At 38.8% G+C, this 18,078-nt stretch overlaps 1 protein-coding gene across 2 annotated transcripts in view; it reads left to right on the forward strand.

The window, feature by feature from the left end:
- The window catches only part of BZW2 (basic leucine zipper and W2 domains 2), a 56,448-nt gene that overhangs the window by 819 nt on the left and 37,551 nt on the right, over window positions 1-18,078 (forward strand). The window lies entirely within an intron of this gene.

The following is an 18,078-nucleotide window of genomic DNA, read 5'->3' on the forward strand; positions in this document are numbered from 1 at the left end:
AGATCCAACTTTCCACTATTCCAGCGGAAGCTCGGTAGGCACAGGGACGATCCTGTCGATTCCCTCCAAGGGACAGAAACTGAGGTTTAACATCTTTGATTTTTGCCTGTGGTTATACCGGAGAAAAGAGCAGGACCCTGGTACTTGATGCTGACTTTTACCCTCTTTTGCTCTACTCTTAAATGTATATTTTCTGTATTCTTCCTTTTAAGAAACTAATTATTTTTCCTGTAACTAATTTTTGAAGGCATGACTTTATCCGTAAGCCAATTTTTTCCGTTTCTTATTACTTGCAGGTCACCTCATATTGAAATATTTCAATACATTTTGGAATTTCTTTTTCTAATACTAATCTTATTCTCTATTTTGATACCTGTTGATGGCTTGTTGACTGATTTTCAGAAATGATGAAGTCTCTCATAGAAGAGCATGCTCGCTGAATATAGCCTATCTTCATAACTATTTGGGTAAAAAAAAAAGTGATACAATTTTGTTTTAACTAAACAGCCAATTTGTATACGTTTACATGATTTTAAAAGTCATGGAAATAAAAGGGTGTACCACCAACTAGTTTTACTTGCATCAACGAGTGTATATAAAGGAGATTGGTTTGGTCTTCAGATTATAAGAGATTCCCTTGATTTTTTTTTTTTTGTGGGAAACCAAAAATGTTGTGAAGGAAATGCCATTGAAGTACAAGTGCTTTTAATATTCTGATCCAGAAACGATCCCTATGTGGTGCTAACAGAAGTATGTCACTGGCTCAACCATGAAGGCTGAAATTAGGATTTAAGTGGTGTTTTGTTGGTTCACTGCAGGGTGTGAATTTTGCCTGCTGTTAACAAATCTTGTGATACTACAGTGCCCTGATAATCTCTGTGGCACTATTAAATAATAGCCTTCAAGCTTCCTTTTGCATTTAAAAAAAATCCCAAAAACTGTTGTGTTTTCTGCACAGAAAAATATGCATATGACATTCCTTTTATTTAATATGAGAATGTCATTATTGCCATCCTGCCCTTGTTCACAGAGCGAACAGACAGTTTTTCCTTGGCAGCCTTAACTGGATCTCACTTGGTGACTAAGGCTACAGGAGTGTTCCATCTGCAAGGGTAATAAAATACTTTAAGTGCTAGTTAAAACATGTTTCTCACTCTTACCTGGCTTCTGTGTGACCTTCAATCCTGTAACATGCAGATATTTCACAATCTTAAGATTACCCTTGTGAGAGTGTGAGGAAGTGGCATTGCCTCCATTTTATGACCATAATTTGAAGTGTGGAGGCAACAAGTAATTTTTTTTCAAGGCACTGTAGGGAGTCACTGTCTCAGCAGGGAACTGGAACATGCAAATGTAGGTTCTGTGCCTTTGTGAATTTCCCTTTAATGCATTTTCTTTTATCTGCCATATCTGTTTGTTTCACATACTTAAGACATGTGCATTACTGCTTGGTAATTAATAGTTTATATTTTGAGTATTACAGAGGGAGAAGGAAATGTTAACCTCACTGTGATTCAGAATATTTTCTAGATTTTAAATTGTATGTTTACAATTTAAAATATGTTTACATATTAAAAATTCCTTATTTCCTCATTAGGTGATGTGCCTGGTATTTGTGATTTGTGAAGCAGGAACTAGTGGTGACATTTTTCCACAGTGGTTTGCGGGTTTTACTGCATGGAGGTGTGCTCATGGGGATTCGTGATAGCTATTGTTAACCAATGTGTAGGTGATCCTAAGTGCCTATGTGCAATTGTCAGGGGTAAGATGCATGTAAGAAGATAACCAGGATTTCTTTAATCAAGTAACATTCATTTGGGGAGAATGTACAGAATAATAACCTTTTTCTTGGGTCAGCTTGGGGAGAAGAGACTGACTGCCCTATGCCTTGGAGAGTGCACCATGAAACTCTCAGTCTTTGGACATGGAAGAGAGGGAAAGGAAATGCTGAACTGGTGTCACTGTTTTCTCTCAAGTGACCTACCTTCATTTCTGTCTTGGAGAGTTGCCTGAATTCTGGGCATGTACTCTGCAGAGGTCAAAGATCCCCATAGTTGCTTTCAGTGCCTGGGCCTGGCAGGGTCAGAAACCTGTCTGACCCACTCCATTTTGTCTAGGGGAAAACAAAATAATAGGTCAAACAAGTAAACATAGTTGTATGACTTACTTCCTAGCTCCCATCTCACTGGTTCAGCTAGGGATTTCCTCAGCAAGAAGTGTCTTTGTGTTTACCTTTATATTTGACGGCCTAAAGCAGGCTGGCAGGCTTTTTAAATTTAGGTAAATTGTGTGTTTGCAGCATCCCATGATTATAACTTTCATGACTGCTTGAAAGAGGATCACTTCTTTCCTGTTTTAGAACCTGCTACTTCATGGCTTTGTTCAGCCCCCAGTTCCTGTTTTGGAGCTGATGAAGAATTGTTTCCTGTTCAGCCTTGGCATGCCATCAGGCCTTGACAGACCTGTGGTGTCCCCTGCCATTGCCTTTTTGCTGAGCTGAAGTCTTAGGTGTATGTAAAATCCATTACATATTGTTGCCAAGTGTGTTTTTGTGAATTAGCTCTGTCTTCCTGCATGCCCTGGGCAATAGGAAATCTCCTGCAAGTGGAGTTGAGCCTTGCAGACAGACCCCCACTGGGTTTTGGTCCTTCTGTCTCCAATCCTTATAATTATATCCTGGCCAAAGTTAAGAGGGTCTAATAGGATTATTCATTTAGATCAATTCAAGTTCATGCAAGTTCAAGGGGTTTTTATTGCTAGAAACATCCCCAGTTTTTTCCTCGCAGATCTCATAAATAGTAATCTATTAATAGGTTACTTCCATGCCCTCCCCCAGCCCAGTTGATTGGTATTGTATAACTATTAGACTTCTTTAAGTGTTTTTATTTTATTGTAAGGGAAGTTGTTTCAACTTTCATCTGTTTCTGAGTCTTAGGGCAGCCACTTGGTCCTTGTTATGATCTGTGCCCGTTGCTAAGGCCTGTTTTATACCAGGGAATAGATTATAAAACCACAGAAAAATAACTGAAACTGGCGAGCACTGGTATGTGTATTTGAACACAACTGGTGTATCCACAACAGCTACACACAAGGTATTCCTGTAGCTAAAATGTTAATTTCAGACCTCGATAGAGATCTCCACCTGTTACCAGTTCCCTGTGAGACCTTGCACAGATTTAGGCTTTCTGTACACTTGGGACTTTAGAAGCAAATCCCAGGACTTGACTCTAGCTGTATCCAAAGTCTGGCTAGATGAGGCTTATGTTTCTTTCATCTGCTCTTGAATCCTGACTTGAAGGAATCTTACATAAATGGGACAGAAGGTCACCAAAGTATTTTCCAAAAGATTGTCTGATGCAGACTATAGGATGAGTACGGGTGAAGTGAGCAGTGTTCTCTGGCAAGAAATACAGGTCAGAGCAGTGTGAAAATACGGTTTAGGGCATGGATATCTGTATAATGGTAAGGAACTCCTGTGTGGGCATAGTAGTCTGATTTAACTTAGGTGTTGGTTTGCTCCAAGACTTGACCTGATTGAACAGAGCCAGCTTTAGTGGTTTTGCACCTAAAATATATCCAGAATAGCAGTCACCTATAGAATTTTCTTGAAAGAAAACTGTTCACAAGTTTATTTGTGTATGTTGCGAAGCACATTTTCTAGCATATGCTTTTATTTTTGTGTGTCTTTAACTGCTAATCATGCCAGGGCAACCAGAATCTTCCCACAGGGAGTGAGGATTAACAGAGCAAAGAAGAAATTTTGAGGTGCTCAGCTATTGTGATGATGATCATGGGCAATCTAAGTGCCTTAGATGAATGTGCATTTGTACTACCTGGTTAAAAGCTTTCTTTGAAAAAGTCAGCATTGCTTCCACAACCAAATCAGATATATGTATCTTTTTATTCTTTTATATACTCAGCATTGGAAAAAAATAAATTGCTTTTTTGCAGGATGAGTTCACATTCTCTTAATTGTTTGTTCCAGGTAGTTCTAGTATGAGTGGCTTGCTCAGACAATACATACTTTGTGCTTTTCATTTGTAGCTCAAAGTCAGTGTGATTTTATTGAATTAAAGAAAATGTAAGCTTTAAGCAAATTGCTTCATGCCTATGAATTTCACGTAGTTAGGTACTTGCATTTTTTGGAAGAGATGGCATGCAAGCAGCTTTTTGCTGTTAAAGACTGAGATGTGTTTAGTGACAGCAAAGCAGTATGTGTCAGAGTATGCCTGAGCACCTTTGCAAGACAAAGTTCTTTCCCTCTTAAGCTTTGCAGGTGGTAGCAATAACCCAGTAAAGCATTAGCACAGCTTCTGTAAGAGTTGGTTCTCAATTGCTTTTCAGATGGCTGTTCCTAAAATAAATTCAAAATTTGAGTTATACAAAGCAAATAAAATTACATAGAGGTGCAAAGGACATATATCTGTGTGTAGGAGGAGATTGAAAAATTACAGCACACTTAGAATTTGTACTGGTTTTAGGGATTCATGAGTGCAATACTGAGGAAAACGGTGTTAGCAGCATTTAGTCAGTGACAATCAAACCTTTCTTTGGTGAAGAATGGTGGAGGCACTTGGGTTAAACATTTAATTAGGTCTAATTAGTGAGTAATTTTTTTAACCTCCAGACAGGATTATTTAAACTCTGCTTACAGTCATGTGCAGATATATGTACCTCTTTGTAGGCTTAAGGTTATTGTTTAGGACAGAGCTATTAGATCATGCATTGAATGGATGTGTGCTGTTAAATTCAGATTGCTTTAAGAGACATCATCTTTTATTCCTCATTTTCTGTCCTCATTCCTCCTGTGCAAATTCAGGAATACTTACATCTGTGTTCCTCATAAGGCAATATGCTGTCAACCCCATCTATCTCACTCCCTGAGCTTACAGGTGAAGTAATTCCATTTTTATATTTTATGAGCAGTAAATTGCCTGTGAACTGCCATGGTTGCCCATTAAACTGTAGATTTGATTTCTGAAATGGTTTCTTTTTCCATGTGATCCAGAGTTGATTAAAAATGACTCCTCTCCTCAATGGCAACAGTACTTCCATATTAAAGTAGTAACTGTCTGTTGAAAGATAAATAAAATACTCAAGGATCACTCAGAGGTAATGCTGGTGTGTGAGAGGAAAATTGACAAATGGAAAAATTTATTTTTTCTCCCAAGGGAAAAGTCTGTGGAATGCAATAATCCTCTGCCATGCCTGAAAACCCTTTTGAACTTACTGTACCACAGTTCTTAAATGTAGCTGTAGATCTTGTAAGAGACTGCAAAAGTCAAAATAAACAGCCAAGCAGAGTCCAGTACCCACATGCAGTGGTGTGGTGGCCATTTTACTGCATTGAAGTGCTCTTTACCATTCTTGCATGCTGTACACCTGAGAGCAGAATGAAACACTTGAGTTTCGGGGTTTAATAGCTTTGGTCTTCTGTGAAGTGTGGTTGTATAGTCCAAGCACAATACAGGGAACTTATATTTTTCTAACAATTTGCTGGTAAAACTTCCAGCTTGGATCGCTGTTTGTGATAAGGATGGTTAAGTCCAAGTGTGGCAGCTTATGTAGATCAGATTGTAGGACCGTTCTTACTCCATCTTTAGATACATTTTTGTTGGCTAAGCTGGTTTTAATAAAGAAAAACATCTTCCTCACATGTGCCGTATAAAACAAATAACTACTGTTTTGTTTTTTAAATTATAGCAAGGCAGGAAAATACTTCCAGGAAGTAAATCAGTAGTAATTCCTACTTACTCTGTGAGAGCTTTTAGTTGCTATGTGTCTAAGAGTTTTTGAAATCAGAAAGGATTTTTTTTTCTACTACAGAATTTATAGAATTACTTTTAAAATTCACTGAGTCCTTCATACATACGTATGTTTTGTCATTCTATATTAGGATTTGCTCTGCAAAATCTGAGCTATTCTTAGGCTGGATGGAGAAGTTTTGTGTAGAGATCACTTACAGTTTTTGCAGGCTCAAAGTGGCAGACAAAGATTACTGCTTTTATTCAGCCTGTAAGACAATGGATTACCTCTAGTGAGAATTAGGACTGAGGACACACAGATCAGGCAAAGGAAATGCTAGACAGTCTGGGACAGAGGTTGGCCAGGGACATTGGAAGGAAACATCTTTTGTGATCTCTTGAATCTCAATGAGTTACACCCTTCTACAATTCCTTCAGCTACTGCTGGCAGAACAATTAAATATGACTTTGGGGTTGTACTTGCTTGAAATAATTACTGTCTCGTGTTTTTCTTAGATGTGTTTTCATGCAGAAAAGAAGTCTAAGCAGTTCAATGGTTTGTAATTTGCAAGCTAAACTGATCCTTTCATTTTAGGTTTTGTTTCCATAAATAAAATCTAGTTCTCCAGAAATGTTTTTAAGAGAGAAGATACATTCAATGTGTTCAAGTTATACATTAGTAATTTTCTTCTGATAAGACATAGGGGTGAAATCTTAGGAAGATACTACTGAGCATTAGATACTGGCCTTCTCATTTATTTTCACTACCATTTCATGCCTTGAGCAACAGAAAATTGGAAAAACAAAGTATGTTACTACTTTTAAATGCTTGAGGAGAAGTCAGCTCTTTAGAATAGGGGCTGGTGAGTTTCTTTTCAATTTACAACCTTCTTTGTATGCACCAGTATTGATGTGAGTTTGGTTTGAGTCTGGTTGCTGTTTTTTTCTATGTCTCTGCACCTTTCTAAAGCCTGTGTTAAGTATTTTTTGTCTTAGCTCTGCTTTGGCTATTTTCTTAGTCTGTGGTTTCTTGTGACCGTGACCTGAGGATCCCAAAATCATCAGCCAGTGCTATGGAAACCCAATCTTGTGCTGTTGAATACCATATTTTGCCAAGATGTCTATGGATTTCTTTCTCTGCATTTTGTATGAAAAGAGGCCCCAGTCAGTGTGCCCCCTGGGCCATGTGAATCCTTGGCTCTGCCCTTCAAATTTATCATCCTCCCATTGATCTCAGCTGCCTTCCCAGCATGAAGAAGCATCTTCTTCCATGCTCAAGCACATGCATGAGGTCTTTTGCCGGGTTTTGACCTTGGCTATCTTGTTTTGTGGGGCCTTGTTAAAAGGCGTCTTGAATTAGAAGGAAAGAATGCACATAATTCTCTAGAAGAGACAAGGGAAGGGCTTTACTTTGTATGTTTATTCCTGTTAAATTGTTTATTGATTTATGCACTTTTCAGTGCCTTTTCCCCAATGTACTCTGCCATCAGTATGTCACCTTGCATTGCTGTTGTGCCTGTGCAATTCATGATGACAGTGGACTGGTTGGTTGGTGATTCACACTGCTGAATTGTCAGGGCATCAGACTCTCGGGTCTCTCCTGTGAGGAGATAGTGCCATTCTTGAACTTTTATCTGTGAGCAGTGGCTCCCGGCTCACTGAAGCCAAATGTGTCAAGCCAAAGCACTTCATGGGTAGCCTGCTGGATGCTAGGATTAGTTTAGTATCTTAGTGCCCTCCCTAAGCTTTATTTTGTTGAGGTATAGGAAGGCCTAATTCTTTCCTATTTTTCTTTATCCTGTCAGTTTAAATAATTGTTGACCTTTTTAGTAGGTATCGGCACTGCAAAAGCAGTGTTATAGTATGAGGAGACAACATAAAGTCTTTTGAAACTGAGGGAGAGCAAAATCTTGGTGATAGGAACAAGAACTATAGGCCGTGTTCCCCGTTTATTGTTTTCAACATACTTGTTACATTTTTTTTTGTAATCCCAAGATAAATTACTTAATTTATGGTGAAAAATAGGCTACTAAATTACTGAGTAAAGTACCTTAATTCATGTTCCTAACACTTGATTAGTAAAGGTCCACATAGACATATTTTCATCTGAAATATCAACTTTATTTTTGAAGTATTGTCAAGAATAGCAAAAAAATACCAGTTATTGCAAAGCCTCCAATTCAGAGTCATGTTGAGTATCTGCTCTCTTCTTTTAGAATTGAGAAAAAATTAATTTAGGTTATCACTTCTATCTTTGCATTTTTATCCTCCCTTAGCAAAGAACATACACTACTAACTTTACTAGTCATTCAGCTCTACAGAGTGTATCAAACTATGCAGAGCAACGTTTGAGGTGGGATACAAATGTGTTGGATTGCATGGCTTTCAGCAGTCAGTCCACTGACTTGGGGAGTTTGACTGTATCCAATGACTGAACAGCTCTACATTCTAGGATTTAGCTAGGCTAACTGCCGTGTCTTTCTGAAGCCTCAGAGGGGCCAGCCAAGCCTTTCATTGTGGTGTCTCAGTCCAGCAAAAAAATCCTTTAGCTGTCTCATTAGTAAACCTTTTAAATGATTCATAGTTTGCATCTTCATAGGAAGTGAGCTGTAGAAATCTAATGTAGTTTTTACTGGTGTTTTTGCTCTCTTGTACAAGTGTATGTATGCATACACCTGCAGATACCCATTCCATGGAGCCCTTATTAGGTTATCTGCAGAAGTAGATTGCTGATATTGGTCTTTCCAGTACATGAACAGTGATGTTGTAAACAAGAAAATAGATTTCCCTATTAATAGTGTCAAATATAATTGTGCCAAGCTGACATTGACATAGGCCAACCAACCACAAAGTGGATGCATGCTTTCTCTGAAGGAAGCAAGGCTATCTGGCATAGAGATACTTTATGCCCTTTAAAAAAGATACTTCTCATTAGAAATCCATAACTCCTGCAGTAATGCTTGGCTTCAGAAACTGGGTTGGGAGTGGGTGGATGGCTGTGGTCTGATACTGAGGCTGTGCTCTCATCTTATTTGTGGTACGCTGGATTTTGAAAATTCTCAGACAACAATGAAAATTCTGTGAATTATTTCAGAAGGATAAACAAGCAGGTCTACTGAATTAACTAAAGAACTGAATAGTATATAAATAGTAATTGCCTTGTTGTTAATTTTGGGTGGGTAACTAAATTCCTAACTCCGCCTGAGATGTTTGTAGGTATCACTGAGCTATAGACTTTCACACAGATGGCCAATCTGTAGGTGCGAAGTTTGATCTGATTCAGATACCTAAAAAGTGCCTTAAATCTGAAGCTGTGAAGCTGTTCACCCATCTCACTCTAAGATGGGCAAGCAGAATATTTTAGATAAGGTATTTTCTGGAAATCTTTATCTTTCTCCTTATGGTGAAAATAGGCAAGAATTGCTGGGTCAGACTAGGTGTCATAATCCATTTTTTCAAGGCAAGTCAAATGCAGCCCGTATTTGGGTTCCGACAGTTGGCTGTTTAGTCAAGAAAAGTCAATAGGGGTTTTGGCTTATGTGATTGCCTTGTAGAATGATCGACCGTGAAACAGGGAGTGGTCCTCACAACCAGCAGCATCAATTAAATTCCTGGGTTTGGCATTGAACTGGGCTGACTGACAGCTCTCTGTGCTTCCATTACCAGTGTGTGGGCACAAAGAACTGCAGTGTGTTCAGCACTGCCTGCTGCCTCTGTGGTGGAGTGGGGTAAAATATTATATACCTGCTCTGATCTGCATTTGGGTGAAACAGATGTCTCAGTTACTTCTACTAGCTTCTTGTAATGTGATTAAGCTCTTGGGAGATGACGCTAATACTGGAAAACAGATACAAATTAGTGACACAACAGGCTTGTTGCTCTATTTTTTTTCTACCTCGAGTGATTTATATTGTTGCTTTATTTGACTTCCTTTTGTGGCAATGTTTCTTAGTTCTGAGATTTTGGCCACCTGTGTATATAAATGTGTTATTGAGAACCAAGTTTTCATCTGATTGCAATTATCATCAAAATTGCATATAATTACCACTTTTTGAGAAGCAAAACTTAAGAAGCGTTCATAATAGCCATTGCTTGCAGTGCTGTGCTTATAGACTGTGAATTCTTTGAGTTCAGTTTGATGTATTTCGAAGTCTCCTGAATATAGATTACCATCAAAGACCATATTCTAGGTTTTATGCTTTTATATTTTCAGATAAGTCTTGAATTTTGTCAGTTATGTTTAGATACAGGATGGAAGAAGATTTTTCTTAATCTAAGCAAAGTTAAACTATGAAAATTGAGAGAAGATGCAGTACTTTGAGAATTTTCAAGACTCTGTCTGTGTATGATATTCCAAAATAGGGGAAACTTTGCCATACATGATTGCTTGGTATTTGAGCTTTGGGTTACCAAACCAAAATTAATCTCCCATTTCTGATATGTGAATAGTGTTGGAACCCAATACTCTATGATCAGCATCTTTTAGATATTCCACATATGGAGGGTATCATGTTTAATATCTAATTTCCCCACCTGAAGATAGCTGAGATTATGTGGGATTTCTGATTTAGCAAAGTAACACAAATTATACTGAGAATGTCATACAAATGTAAATTACACGTAACAAAGTAAAGCAGTTGCAATCACACAATTCAATCACAATACCAAAGTGATTCCCATTACCAGTCTTGATAATATTCACTCTGGGCACCCCAGTTTTTTGGAAAGAAATAATGTGGCTTGAATCACAATTATGTCTCAAAGATTTTTGCTCTCTGAAGAAAACTGGTTTGAATGTTTTGCCTTATCTTACAAAAAGCAACTAAAGTCCTTCTGCAAAATTAGTAATACAACAAGCTGACCCAGGATAGTCCTCTTGGGATTTCTGTTTACTTCTCCTCCTAACCTGACCTTACTCAGGTGCCACCCAGCTCTCAGTGCTGTTGTCCTAATACTCTTGGGTGGAATATGCTGACATGGATGAGTAATATGAGTAATGTCTTGTGTGTTTGTGAGTTTAAGAGACGGCCTTCTCATATCAAAGCTTGGGTCTATAGTCTCATCTCTGGAAGTGGCCTGTAGTGTTGGTAGGTGAGAAAAGAAAGACAAAGAGAACAAAACAAAAAAAAACCACACAAAACCCAAAACCAGTATAGATAGAAGGGACTGCTACATTTCTGTTTCATGTCCTGTCAAACTCACAGCCATTTTCAAGCTTAGAAGGTTGTATCATTTGTGTGTTTAATAGCCCTTGATAAACTATTCTTCCATTAATTAATCTAGGAGCTTTCAGTTTTCCACATAGAGGTGAAGAAATGCTATTCTGAAGTAAGGTTGAGAGTGCTGGTATGGGAGCTACCGAGCAGTGGTTAGGATAGCAAGTGTCTGCTCAGTTTGTAATAGTTGTTTTTCTGACTCACCTAGCGTAACAGCTGATTGTGTAGGCACCCCATGGGTGGCCTTTCTTTCTTTTTTTTTCCCCCAATACATAACTTGGATGTGAATCAGTATCTATTGCCATGGGATTATTTTACCTTGATCTGAGAGGAGTTGTACCCATCACTGCAGAAATAACTGCAGGTTGAAGCTGTCCAAGCACTGATTGCTTCTATTTCCCACCCAGGAATTTATTTACCAAAACTAGTGTGTTCTGTCAAAATGTTCACATGCTCTGAAGAGGAAGAAGCTGCCTCAGGGAATATGGGACTGCTTTTGGGATGCAGAGTGACACGAGTCAGTTACAGACTCCATTTTTTGTCCAAGTGAATACTGCTAACAGCATAATCAATGTTAGCTGGTATGTTTGGAATACTAGATATGGTGAAAAAGACTGTATGTTTTCACTGCTGGACCTTTGTGCCAGAAAGATCAGAATTCAGATTATCTGGCAGCTGATTCACTTTCCCTCAGGTAAAAAAACCCCCATGCATTAACTTGGTGAACTCCTTGCACATTCTTGAAGAAATAATTAGGGAGTTCTGAATTGAAACTTGCTTTAATGCTTAAAGCAGCTGTTCTATTAAAATCAAGGTCTTCACCAATTGCAGGTGTGTAGGAGGTGCTGGCTATTAATACATCCCTCCTCCCATTACTGTATTTAGTTCATGAAATAATGAACTGCTAGCATCTGGGGGGCATTGCTTTCTGGAGAATGCACAGATTGTATTTATTTTTAACCTTATCCCCTTAGTTTATCAGTTTTCAAGTGCTGCAGTGCTGTATCCTGGAGGCACTAGTGATATCCAGTGCTTTTGCTGCTTCTCAGAGCTTTGAGGTAGCAAGAAGAATGGACGAGGCACATCTGATTTTATTGTTAATACTGAAATTGCATGAGTAGGGTCAACATTATAAAAACTTCCAGTGGATTGATACATTTAAAAAAACAGAAGCAGGATCGACTTGAACAGAGGCGTGGTACTCTATATGAAAAAGTTGATGTTTCTGCCTCAATTATAGAACTGTTATTGTGTTTTCTTGTGTCTTAACAAGCTTTGTTTCTGGGATTGAAGCCTCTCTGGTACTTTTTTAAGCACGTTTTCTTCCAAATAACCTGTATTTATTGGTTTATTAGAGAGCTGGTTACTATAAAATAACTCCATTAATAATTTCTTTCAAATGTACTGTGAATGGTGCCTACTGTAGTTGTCCCCCAAACATTAATGAAGGATTGAACTCAATTGCTGCAGTACCTTTACAGTCATGCTTTTGCAGAATTTCAGCTACACCATTTTTCCCATAACAAAATCCTCTCTATGGCAATTGCTAAGACAGTTGTATTTTTCAGGATGATCAGGACATCTAATGTCTCCACATTTGAGAACCCTGTTTTAGCATTTACACAATCCATTGAAAGTGGTGATTTGTGTGAGGAGAAAACTTTGTTAGCTTTGGAAGAGTTCTGTCTTTCTTCCACTTGTTTTCTCAGTTCACCTGACCCTGATCTCTGCCTGATGCTGTTTATCCCCTTCTTTTTTATGAGGTTTTCCTATTGGCAAGGTATGCAAGCTTGGAGTTGGCATTTTATCTTCAAATGAATGTTAATTGGCTATGAATCGATCTGTAGCAATGCACCATCTCTATTATTGCAGCCTATTCCAGTTAAGAGTATAGCACCTAAGAGAGCTCTCAACAGTGAGAAAAGCTGCTAATACCTTGTTCTTAAAGAATTACATCTAATTCCTCCTTTTCAGTTGCTGGAAGAAATCTTGTTACTGAAGGACAACATTTTTTGTGTGTCAACCTGAGTGCATGATTTAGTTTTCTTAACTTGTACTTCTACCTGCCAATTATTAGGAATTTTTTACTCTTTTTTTTTTTTCTTTTCTTTCACTGACTGTGCCATGACTCATGCATTTTTATGTGATTCCTGATGACATGACAGAGAAGTCCATTGTCTCAGTGCTCAGTTTACAGTTCTCTTGACACCATGAAGTGCATTTCAAAGTGCTTCAGTAGTGTTACTCATCTGAGCCACTTCTGTAGAAAGTCCTGGTTAATGACCTAAGAAATACCTGCTGCCCTGAAATGAGTGTGGTGAGGTGAATCTCTAATAAAGTGTGTGGTTGTACATTTATTTGTGGCAGTAGGAACTGGGGTTTTTCAAGAAATATCTTCCTGTACATTGCAGTTTAGCTGTTGGGTGATGTGATTTGTGGTGCAGACTTCAGTGAGTCCATCTTCTTCGTTTTTCTGGGTTTATTATGTTCTTAAGTGCCATCTGCATGTGTACCAAGTTCGTCTACATGTGTTTTAAATAATTTCAGTGACAGTGACTCTACCACTTCCCTGAGCAGCCTATTCTAGTGCTTCACAATGCTTTCGGTGAAGAAAATTTTCCTACTATCCAATTTAAACCTCTCGTGATGTAACATGAGGCCATCTCGTCTTGTCTTGCTGCTCATTACTTGGAGACCAGCTCTCCCTGGCTCAGGCCTCCTTTCAGATGGCTACAAAGAGCAGTAAGGTCTTCCTCTTCCTTCTCCACGATAGCTCTTCACAAGCTGCATACCCAGTTCGTTTTTGGAGAATCTTGCATGAGCACAGGTTTTTATTTATTATTTAATGTATGGAAGTTTCATTCTCTTCAGGTATTCGTTTCTACTTGCTGCAGAATTAAATCAATTCCTTCTGTTTCATTTCCTTGTTTTCTCTCTCCCACTAAGCATGCTAATAAGGGACAAATATTTTTATTGTAGTAGATACACTTTTTACTGTGGACTAGTACTGTTCTGTGATTAAAAAATAAACATTTTTAAAATATTTAAGTGCGAGAGCTTCTGGAAGGCTCTTTAGGGAGAGACAGGGCATGTGGTTCAGCAATATTCGTATTTCATGTAAACATTAAAACCCCATGTTGATTGTATTTACCCTGCAGATTCTTATGTTACTGTTTTGTCCCTGCATGTTGCTGTTAAGGCTATAAAATCAGGGAAGGGATTTTAATGTGGCAAGAGCCTGGCTCTGTCTTTATTGTTCCTGATGAACAGCAGCTTTGGGTTAAAGGTTTCGTAAACGTGGCAGCTGTGCTGGTGCCTCTGTGGCAAGTCTGCAAGATAAACCTGGTTGCTGGTGCTGCACTTCCTGGTGATTTGTGCCATGGTTGAATTTACAGACCTCCAGCTTATTAGTCACTTCTTAAAAGCATCCCAATATTTTAGGCACAAAAGGCTCAGTGTCCTAATGAAAAGCGGGAAGCCTGATGAGGATTTGTTGAGAACCTGTGTCTGCATCGCATCTGCTCTGTCTTGTCCCGTTACATTGCTCTGTTCCTCTCTACTGATAATGATTTATAAGTTTTCCACCTACAGATTTTGTTAGCTCATGATCTAGCTGTCTGCTGCTTTTCAGTGAGCAGAGACAGCTGCTGGCTGCATGCTGACATATTTCCTCTCTGGCAAAAGTGCAAGGGCAGCTTTTCCTCTATGCTGCTCAAGTTCAGTAATTTTATTTAATGTAACTTCTTGGCTTGCTGCTGAAAGGGGTGGAAAACTCTCTTTACCCCAAGCCTGGAACTGTAACTGTGAGAGAATGAAAACACCCAATAACATTACTGGATAAAAAAGACCCAGTATGACTTTTTAATGTCCTGGATGTTCTTTGGTGGGAAAGAAAAGATTGCCTTTGATATGTGGGTTGGGATGTTTCTTTCATAGCAACTCTACCCATCTATGCTTCTATTTTATTTGCCTTTGTGATGAGTGCCCCCATCTTACATGATATCTCAGCAAGGGAAGGAGATGTAAATAACTCCTGCCAAGCATCTGTTCCTGTGAAAGCTGGTGGTGCTGTGTTGGTGGTGTTCTGGCAGCTCTCTCCATCGCCCTGTCAGTCAAACGCCATCGGCGCCAGTCCCCACAGCAGCAGCAGCATCCTGTGGAGCTGTGCTGCTTGACCCCCCCTCCCCAACCTCCCCCCAATCCAGTGAGCTGCCCAGAGGGTCACTGCCTGCCCTGAGGGCTGTATTTTGTGCCCTGCACACAAAGAGCCATAAAATCCTGGTAGTTTTTATTAACGTGTTCTTTTTCTTATGTTGTCTGGAGCTGATTCCCTTCTCTCTGTAACTAGGGCAGTGAAGTTTCACTGCTGTGAAGCAACTGTTCCCAGATTCATCTAAGCATGTTAATGTTTGAAGACTCTCAGATGATTCTGATATTTTGGTCCAAAGAAGTGCAAAATGATACTTAGAAAAATAATGTTGCTTTGAATAAAGGTTTTCCGTAATTTTTTTTTTCAATTTGAGCAAAATGTTTCCAAGAACAAATGGTAGAAACTTCAGCCTTACCAAGGCTTTAAATAATTTAGGAGTTAATCATCATAAGAATTTCCCTGTGGTGTGGATAAAAAACTTAGTAAGTTTTCTAACTTACTAAGTGAGTTCATACTTGCTGAAGTGGTGAAAAAAACTTCTACTTCATCTGTTGCAAGTTTTATAAATTAATTTTATTAATTAATGCTGGATTTATTAATTAAAATTATTACAATTTTTATTAATTGTGTGAGAAGATCACTTGGTTAGAGTAACTGCTATATAATATGTGTCTGCATATCTACAACTGTTTATGTCCCTCAGTTTTATTTTAACTGTTTAGGGTCATTAGCATGAAAATGAGGAGCAACTGTAGAGAAAGCTTAGCTCCTGAACTTCAAGGTGTCTCAGGAGAATGTGCCAACTCACCAATTTATGAATTTTTAAAGTATGAGTCTGTTTTATACAAGCCTGTTAACAAGAGTGGGAGTGGAGTTTGGTAAACTTTAAAGTCATACATTTTTTTCTTTTTCTGATGAATTTTGTCGCTGCAGATTAGTAATTAGCAGGCTTAGATGTTTTGTGGTTTGTATAGAAAATGAACCCATTGTGGAGCATAGTGCCAGGCTCTGTACTGCTCTGACATCTGCTTGAGTACTGAGCAGTAAATCGAGAGTAAAGCTTCTATTGCTGAGCCTCTCCCATCTTCTGCTGAAGAGTGGAGTCTGCGAAAGGAGTGAGCTGTCTTTTCCATAGCTCTTGCTTGCTTTCCTGCTGGCAATTCATGTGAATCATGGAGGATGTTGGGCTACAAGATACAAGTTTGGCTGGTGGTTTGGGTTTTTTTTTGGAGGCTATTCCCTTCCTACCCATACGTATCCTTAAGATCCTAGCTCCACTGAAACCATTATGACTTGTCTAGCTGCCATTTCAAAACTGGCATTGGCTTTGAGCCACCCAGGTGCTGTACCTTTCAAAATGGAGAATATATGTAATAGTTCAAGGTCATAAGTGATTTCAAGGTTTTACAGCTATCTGACACCATGGAGGCAGGCTGCACTCTCTGATGCAATCAAATGTGCTGTGCAAGTTTATATCCTGCCTCCCTGAATTTACAGCCGTCAGCCATCACTTTTGTGCTGTTGTTAGCTTCTTAAAAAAGAAGTTTTTGCATTGCATTCACTTTCGTAAATTTTAAACTATTATGCAGGCATCTGTTGTGGTAGTAGCAGCACTTTAAATCTCTTTTTCAGGAGCTGATGCCATTCTTGATTGTTGTATAGATCACTGGGTTGGTTTTGCTCAGTCTCAAGATGCTGTTTCTTAATGAAGGATCCTGAGCCATTGCTTGAGGCAGTGCTTTATAAAGCCAGACCCTCACTCGAGCAGATTAAAGCACAGTACATTTAAAGCTAAATATAGAAGAAGGCATATCCTGTGTTCCTAGTAATTAGCTGTTCAAGAGTCTTCTGTTGCGCTGAACCTCTAGTCATTAAATCTGCCACAAGTTGGGAGTCCTGCTTTAACTGTTTGTGGTTCTTTTAATCTTTTTCCCAGCTGTTTTAAAGGACACATTTTATGTTCACAGGCAGCAGTTAAAATCCACAGTCAAGCTTCAGGTACATGCAAGTGTTTTTGCAGCTTAAAAATACACTGCATCCAAGGAAAGAAGTCTGGTGTTAGAAATTTAGTGTATGCATTTCTGTCTTTTATAGAAACAGTGAAACTGTACCAGTATGCTGGGTTGAAGGCTTTTGTGTGTTCCTTAAGGAAGTGGGCACTGTGACCCCAGCCTGACAGCAGGTTTGTGCTCTGGAAGAGCTGTAAAAAGTGTATTCTTACAGTTCTTACCTGCTGTGTGGCTTGCTTGACAGTTTCTTTGCAAACCTCTTGGACTCCTCTTCCTATCTCTTGAAATCAATGTTTTTAGAATAAGGTGTAAGGTGTCCAGGCAAAACAAAAAAAAAACAAGTCAAAAATAACTAGGCAAATGTTATAGATAATTCTCTTTACAAATAACTGAAGGTCATAAAGACCAAGCAGATAAATATGTCAAATCTAGACAGTCACTGGCTAGAGGCTGGGTTGTTGCTTATCCCTGTAGACTGCTAGATTATCTGCCCAATTAACTTATAAAGCACCTCCTATTCCTCTGACACTGAGCTGTCTCATCAGGGGAAAGAGCCTTTTGAGCTCTGCTGTGAAGGCACCCCTGGATCCTACAGCACTTTGAAAGATCCCATCATATCCTGGTTTACCATGTGAACTCTCTGTAAATGAGCGGAGCATTTTTCCAGAAGGCTGTTAAGTGTTGCAGTTGTTTTGAAATGCTCCTTGGTCTGTTAAAACTGCAGCGTAAATCTCAGTGATGAGTATGAATCTCAGTTGAATTGCTTGTTGTGTATTTGTGGTTTTGTGATTTAGAGGAAGCAAACTTAGTCTTGATTCTGAATTATATGGACTATTTCCAGTTCATGTGCCTGTGTGCAGAGTTTTTGACTGTGGATAAGTGGTAAACCTAGACTAGAAGGAAGTGATTTGCCCAGTAAAACATATGAAATGCTGAAAAGTCACCAGCTAGGGATGCTG

The sequence above is a fragment of the Taeniopygia guttata genome, chromosome 2 (assembly GCF_048771995.1).
Source record: "Taeniopygia guttata chromosome 2, bTaeGut7.mat, whole genome shotgun sequence".
NCBI classification, from domain to species: Eukaryota; Metazoa; Chordata; class Aves; order Passeriformes; family Estrildidae; genus Taeniopygia; species Taeniopygia guttata.